Below are 6,536 nucleotides of genomic sequence, written 5' to 3' on the forward strand. Positions count from 1 at the left end.
ACAGAACACCTGCTATCCCCAAGGCTTGTTGCTACCACGTGCTGGGCAGTTTGCTCGCCATGTTGCTCGCGGCAGCTTGTTTTGTTCTCTGGGGAAAAGTGCAGACGACACATCTAGAAAAAATGAACAACCTCTGCTGTGGTACCTACATAGTGCAACCCACGGCCCACACCGGCAGATGCAGTGCAGCTGTCGAGCAAAACTTGGTCGACAATGTTCGCTTACACATCATCACATGCAACTCTATGCACAGTCAGTTCCTCAACATGTCCTTCCACAATGCGCAACAGGCTGACGAGCTTGGATGAAGGCACTTGCAGAAATTATCTTGACTTCGTCAGGATTAGGTCAGTTGGCTCTCGTGTCTGGCTCTTGAATGTTCTCACGCATTCGGTGCAGCTCATCGTCGAAAACTTCTTCACCACGTAACCGGCAAGATAATCAAGAATGCACTTTTTGTGGCGAGCGTATCGTCAGGCACGGATGCAGTGTTCGCTGCCTCTCCCGGCTCCTCAAGAATGTCATCAAAGAGGACCGCCAACATATCAACCTGAAAAATACATTCCAAGTTTCGAATAATTCAATGTATAGGCTGAGATTCATAAATCCAAATAACACATTATGTTTCAGTGTGTTATTTAGTCAATTGTGTAGTGGAACTGCTCCTGAAAAAAAAGAAACTAGAGCTAAGACTAATATAACAGCGATTTCAGGAAGTAAACAAGAAACAAGGGGCCCTTTACCTGACTGGAGGCAGGATTTTCTGTAAAAGAGGTCCTGGAGCTTGAGCAACAGCTGGCGTCCATCTCCCTCTACCGAGCCCCATTTTCCTGGCCGAACCGGGTTGTTTACGGAGGGCATCCGATAGATGAACAAAAGATATGGCACAGTTGGCTGCCTTCCGTCACCATCAACATGCCTGACAATGCCGAAAAATCTCTAGAAAGAAATGATCAATTTATCGCAAAAATTATAAATTCATAACACAATTACACACATAAAGGCAATCATGTTTACCTCTAGAGAATCTTGTCCAAAGTTACCAAAGAGTACCTAATAGAACCCAAACGACCGCAAGCTCTCGATGAGTGCAGCGGAGCTTTGCTGTATTAGTGTGAGGGATCCACATGTCTGCTTACTCAGAAAGCAGACTTGCTTCTTAGTCGGTAATGTCTGGATGTATTTCTCCCAGTTGTCAAGCCATGCAATGCTCTCCTTCAACACCTGAAATAAAATTATGCTTCATTGATAGTACACAAAGGGTACTTCATAGCGTACGTATGGTTCTCACAGCAATGTGTTGTGCTTCGTTGAATCGAACGTGGTCTGGCCTCCGAGCGTTCAGTCAGTCGAACACCTTGTTCAGTGTTCTCGTGAATACGGATGTTGCAGCCGACCCATGGGGCTTCTTGCAATCGTCCTGCTCGCTGTAAAACTCCATGGCCGAAGCAGTCCTCCCACTGAACAGCTGTAAAACGAGTGGGAAAAAGGTTTTAGGTTAACTTTCCAAAACGTGTGAGCAGATGTTTTTGAAATACACTTTGCACTGAACATAGTTACGTGCATAACTTGCCTGGACAGCCAACTTCACGCTCATCTTTTGAAACGCATTAGGGAAAATGTGGTGTTTCGTTAACTTCGGTACAGCTCGGAGCCCAGCCTGTGCTTCCTCATAGTCCCGTAAGTCCTTGTAGTGACAGTGAAACACTTGCTCTCCTTGAAGCAGATGCAACATAAGGACAAGTGACAAATTTGTTTAAAACTGAATAATTTATGTGCAGGTCAACGCATTCATATGCAACTTTTTTTTTACTTACTTACGAAAAACTTCTCACCTTTCAGCAAGTTGTTCCTGATGCACATAAATACGTGCGGTGGATCTATTACTACGTGTACTTGCTTTCAAGGGCTCACACGGGTGTTCAAAACACGTTTGAAGCTTGTGAATATCACCGTTTACACCGCGAGAAAAAAACCGTCTACTAGGAAGTATTTTTCGAAAAAAATCACTAACCACAGCTAAATAAAATTTGAAAAGACGTACCCAGAGATCTCAAGGCTGATTGGTTTGATGTTGAGTTGTCGCACGTCACTGCGTCAACAACACCAGCGTTTTTGAGGTGAACTATGCACTGAAAAAGGAGCTTAGCAACTACTGATCCTGGAGCAGCACCAGAAGAAGAAAATTTGCCCAGTTTGCCACCACCCTCCCAGTAAAGGTCGAAACAAAAAGACCAGTACGTGGCCGCCGTTTTTGCCATGGCCCCCTGGTCGTGTGTGTTCGGCGAAATCCACCTTCCCAACAGTGCCATGCCCGACTTGCGACTGTGAACGCTTTTTCTGACGCTCATTTCATCGAACATGAGCACCCGTGAAACGTTTTCCGCAGGTTAACATCTTGTCTCAATGACATTGCTGAATATGATACAACTGCAGAAATGAGTACTGCTTCTTACATCGACGCTCTTTTTCTGGAACTGCTTCTAGCTTTTCACGCAGAACCGTGAACAAAGTGCTGTCGAAAGCCAATACGGCTTTCAGATTCCGGAGGTGGCCCTAGAAGGTGTGAGGATTGGGAAGATGCAGAAATTCATTTTTATGAAGAAAGTGGGCACTGATGTGGACTTTATTTTAGCAGCAGGCAGTCGAAAATCCACTCCTTTTTGTACCTGGGGAGACGGTATTGCAAATTTGTTTTCCAGTATGCGCTTGTTAGAAACTATCCATGCAAAACAACAAATAATGAGATAATGGTGTTAAAAAACACTGCCGACAGTATATTCGCCCAAAGAAACCTGCAATTTCTCCCAAAATTACAAAGAACACTACACCAAACAAAACAGCCAAACCGATGGTTGCCTGAATAGCATAGTATTTTTCGGTACAACAGATACAAATAAATGATGATTAAATAAAGGCTACCTTGAGAAAACATTTTAAAACGCAAAAGCGGTCATCCAATAGCAATGTAACGTGCCTGATAGAGTATTTAGAACTTACCGCGCAGCTGTTGCAGACTTCGCGTTGGCTTTCATGAGCAACTGGTCAAAAATGAGCTTCTCGCGAGTTGAAAGCGCATGGATGTCTTGATGCGATCTTCTGCTCCTATTCGCTTGTACAGTCAATTTCGCAATCTTCACTTGGCACAAACGAAGTTGCTGCTTAGTGCTTCGAAGCTGGTCTTTCACTGCTTGGAGCTCTGAGGTGGAGCAGACATTTCCGACTGTCTGGCATGCCGCCTCTGTGCAGCTACCAGTGCTTATCGCCCCCACCTGTCAAACGAAGAAATTTGGATTAATATTAATAATGCGACATCACGCAGCCCACAGGCAATACAGGCTTTCTACTTAGTGAAACAAGAAAACAAGGCAACGAGAATGGAGGCTTACCATCATCTGCCACGGCGTTAGGATCGCAGGTCTCTGTGTTGGAGCTCACAATAGCTGCAGTCCCATCGTTGTTCGGTGATGAAACGCGACGACCTTCTGCAGGCGGATTTTCTCGTTGTGAGCGCGACCGTGTCTTGGGCTTCGTAAGATACGCCGGCAGGTTTTCAAATGGCCGGGGTATGGCACCGACGCGGAACTTGAGCTTCTCGCGCTGCAGAAGCAGATACTCCACCTATTTTGAACTCATCGGCTCGAATATAGTCCGTGGGGTCTGTTGCGGAATTATAGAAGAAGACGAACACGACCGAGTACTATCATCGCGATCAGGGGCTAGAGAAAGAAGCTAAAAAGCTCGGTCCGGCTCAGCCATGGCCTCGCGTCTGAGTCCCGTTCCATAACATTTCTGGTGCCGTGAAACCCGTGAACGACGGACCAGCGGACTTCACGGCGCAGCACCTTTAAGGTAGTGCATGGCCTCAGGTACGTCGGATCTTCTCCTTTAGGAGGCGTTACCCTTGAACGGTGCCTGCCATGGCTGCGAGCTGGACAGAGACCCCCCACCTAGAACCCGGAGATGAACCCCACCCATCAGCTAGTCCCGACCCTAGCTTCGCTGCGCTCTCTTGTTTAGATCACAGGCAGGTCGTGGACTAACTTATCAGTTCGCGGGTCATCTTCCGGGCGGACATAACGGAACTAGCCAACACCACTATTCGGGTCTTGGAATCGTCACCATCGAATAAAAGTATGTTCATCGATTTTCACGGTATGGCAGAACAAAAACAAGACGAACTTCGAAAGCTGGATGGTCATATACAGAGCCTTCTCGACTTTGACAGTTTTGCGGCAGACTTAGAAGAAGGCGAAGATTATTCATACTGGATAAGTCGCACAAAGGTTTCATTCAAGGAACGAATTTCTCAGGCAACGTTGAGGACGTCGTTCACCGCGACGAAGACTGTCGCCACCTCAACCGACGCAGGAAGCTTTCAGAGGGGCACCTCCCTGAAAAGGGACGCGGCCATTGCAGCACTCCCATTCGCAACAAGGGCTGCTTCCGAAACCGCAAGTTCGTCGTGTTCAGCGGAAGAGAACACGGAGCAGCAGAGCGCCCCTACATTTGCAACGTCGTCGGTGAACCAGGCCGCGGGAGGTAGCAGCAAGACCAAGTTCGACCAAGCAGCCGGCGCTGTGGCATTTCGCCGAAGCGATGACGATACCATCTATGACTCGGGTGCGCCCGCGGCCAAACCCAAGAAGCCAACCCGTATGGGCAACACTCAGATAAATTCAACAGATGAACAACCTAGAAGTGATCCCGCGTGCAACGGCAGCAAGGCATTCATTCGTGCATCGCAGTTACAAAACGGGTGGCTCGCAAACAAATCTCGGAACACGCAAATTCAAGCACGTTGAGGGGTAAGCGTCCATTCGACTACAAGCAAGAAACTCCAGTTCCATGACAACGGTTCCGACGCGAGTGGGAAATACTCAGCCCGTACCCAGAAGGAAACTTCGAAAGCAAACAGGAAGAGAAATGGGAACTACTGAGCAGAAGATTCAGGCTCGATTTCGAATACGGTTTATCCACGCTGACTCGTGAAGCAACTTCACTGCCTTATTCAAAAGACAGTCTCATTCAAGAAAAACTTCGGGCCCAGTATTAGCCAAGACAGTGTCAAGAAGAAGCCATCGTGCCTCAAAGCATCGATGGAGGATAAAGCAGAAAGGCATCTACCACCTCCAGACTCCGCAGGAATGACATTGGACTAATCTACGGCAAGCCTATACTAATCTGCTCTGCACTTCCCCACCACTAGCGCCACTGTTTGGGGTGTGAGTATGTTGCGTAATTATGGAAGACGAGGAAGACGACCGCGTACTACCTTCGCGATCAGGGGCTAGAGAGATAAGCTAATAAAGCTCGGTCCGGCTCAGCCATGGCCTCGCGTCTGCGTCGCGTTCCATAACAGGGACGAAATGTTCCTCGTACTCTCGAACGGCCTTCGACTCGAAGCTGAAAGCATCCGTCTCCTGTCGTGGAATGGCTCGCTTCCACTTGTCGCGTTGTTCGCGGTCTCTTGGGAGGTAGCACAGCGAAGCTTTTTCCGTTGCACTCCGATAGCCAGAGCGGCAACCAGGAACACAGCATGTCAGAGGCATGGTAATTCACATAGTTGGCCCTTCGGGATGAGTGTAAAAAGCTATAGCACAGAACAAACACACCAGCAAGCTCGCCCTGCAACACACTGCAAATGCGGCCGCCGCCGTCCAAGCCGCCTTCACCTGACTCGTACCGCCACCGCGCGGGAGCTTTAGTGCCCATATGAAGCTCTCCCATAGCGTTACGGAGAAGTTTCGTGACCAGAAAAGCGTTGAAGGACTCTGCTGCTTGTCTATAAGCGAACGCGTTTTAGCCGCTGGTGTAAAAATTCAGGTCTCGCTTACAGTTAAGCAGAGTGATACTCGGTACCTACGCGAGGGCGATATCATGCTGGCTAAATCCCACCCCTAACCTCTAATCAACGGTGAGAATGGCGTGGGGAGCGAAGGCAAGCCAGCGCAAGACAAAAAATGATGCTGACTAGGGCGCAGTTGTAACGAGTGCAACAAACAAACCCCCATAGCTTGTTCTTTCGCAATCAGCATAGGTTTTCGGTTGTGAGCTAATAAAACTTGAAAGGCGCACACTTTTATCATAGTGAAGAAACGTTGGGTGGCCTTTTTCATGATACCTTCATGATGCTACCGCAATGATGGAAAAAGCCATTTAAAGGTTTTCTGAATTAATTATACGAGTGATATTATTATTCACAGTATTTGCTGCGATAAAGTTCTCTCGGCTAGGTCGTCGTTTAAGAACTAAAATGTCACATAAATTGTTTGGTAGTCGTGCCGATAAAACATTTCTTACAAAAGTTATTTGAATGTATACCCCTCTCGTTCACGCACACGCATTTACAGCCAGAGGTAATTTGAAATTCTTTACACGTCGATGGTACTTATGACAAGTAAATGAAACTCGGTTTCCTGTCGTACTGGCAAAATTCGCTATCATTTCTTCCAAGACACCTACAATAGACTGATATCTTCTGGGCATCGCGCGGAAGTTGGTTTCCCTCGCCCGGTATTGGGCTTAACGAAAGA

At 47.5% G+C, this 6,536-nt stretch overlaps 2 pseudogenes; both read right to left on the bottom strand.

Moving 5' to 3' along the window:
- Positions 1-12: 12 nt before the first annotated feature.
- Positions 13-1,441, bottom strand: LOC144149932 (uncharacterized; annotated as a pseudogene).
- A 1,555-nt stretch (positions 1,442-2,996) lies between these two features.
- LOC144149933 (uncharacterized) lies at positions 2,997-5,552 on the bottom strand (annotated as a pseudogene).
- Positions 5,553-6,536: the final 984 nt, after the last annotated feature.

Source organism: Haemaphysalis longicornis, unplaced genomic scaffold (genome assembly GCF_048455015.1).
Source record: "Haemaphysalis longicornis isolate Haplotype H1 unplaced genomic scaffold, Haemaphysalis longicornis Haplotype H1 scaffold_8, whole genome shotgun sequence".
Lineage (NCBI taxonomy): Eukaryota > Metazoa > Arthropoda > Arachnida > Ixodida > Ixodidae > Haemaphysalis > Haemaphysalis longicornis.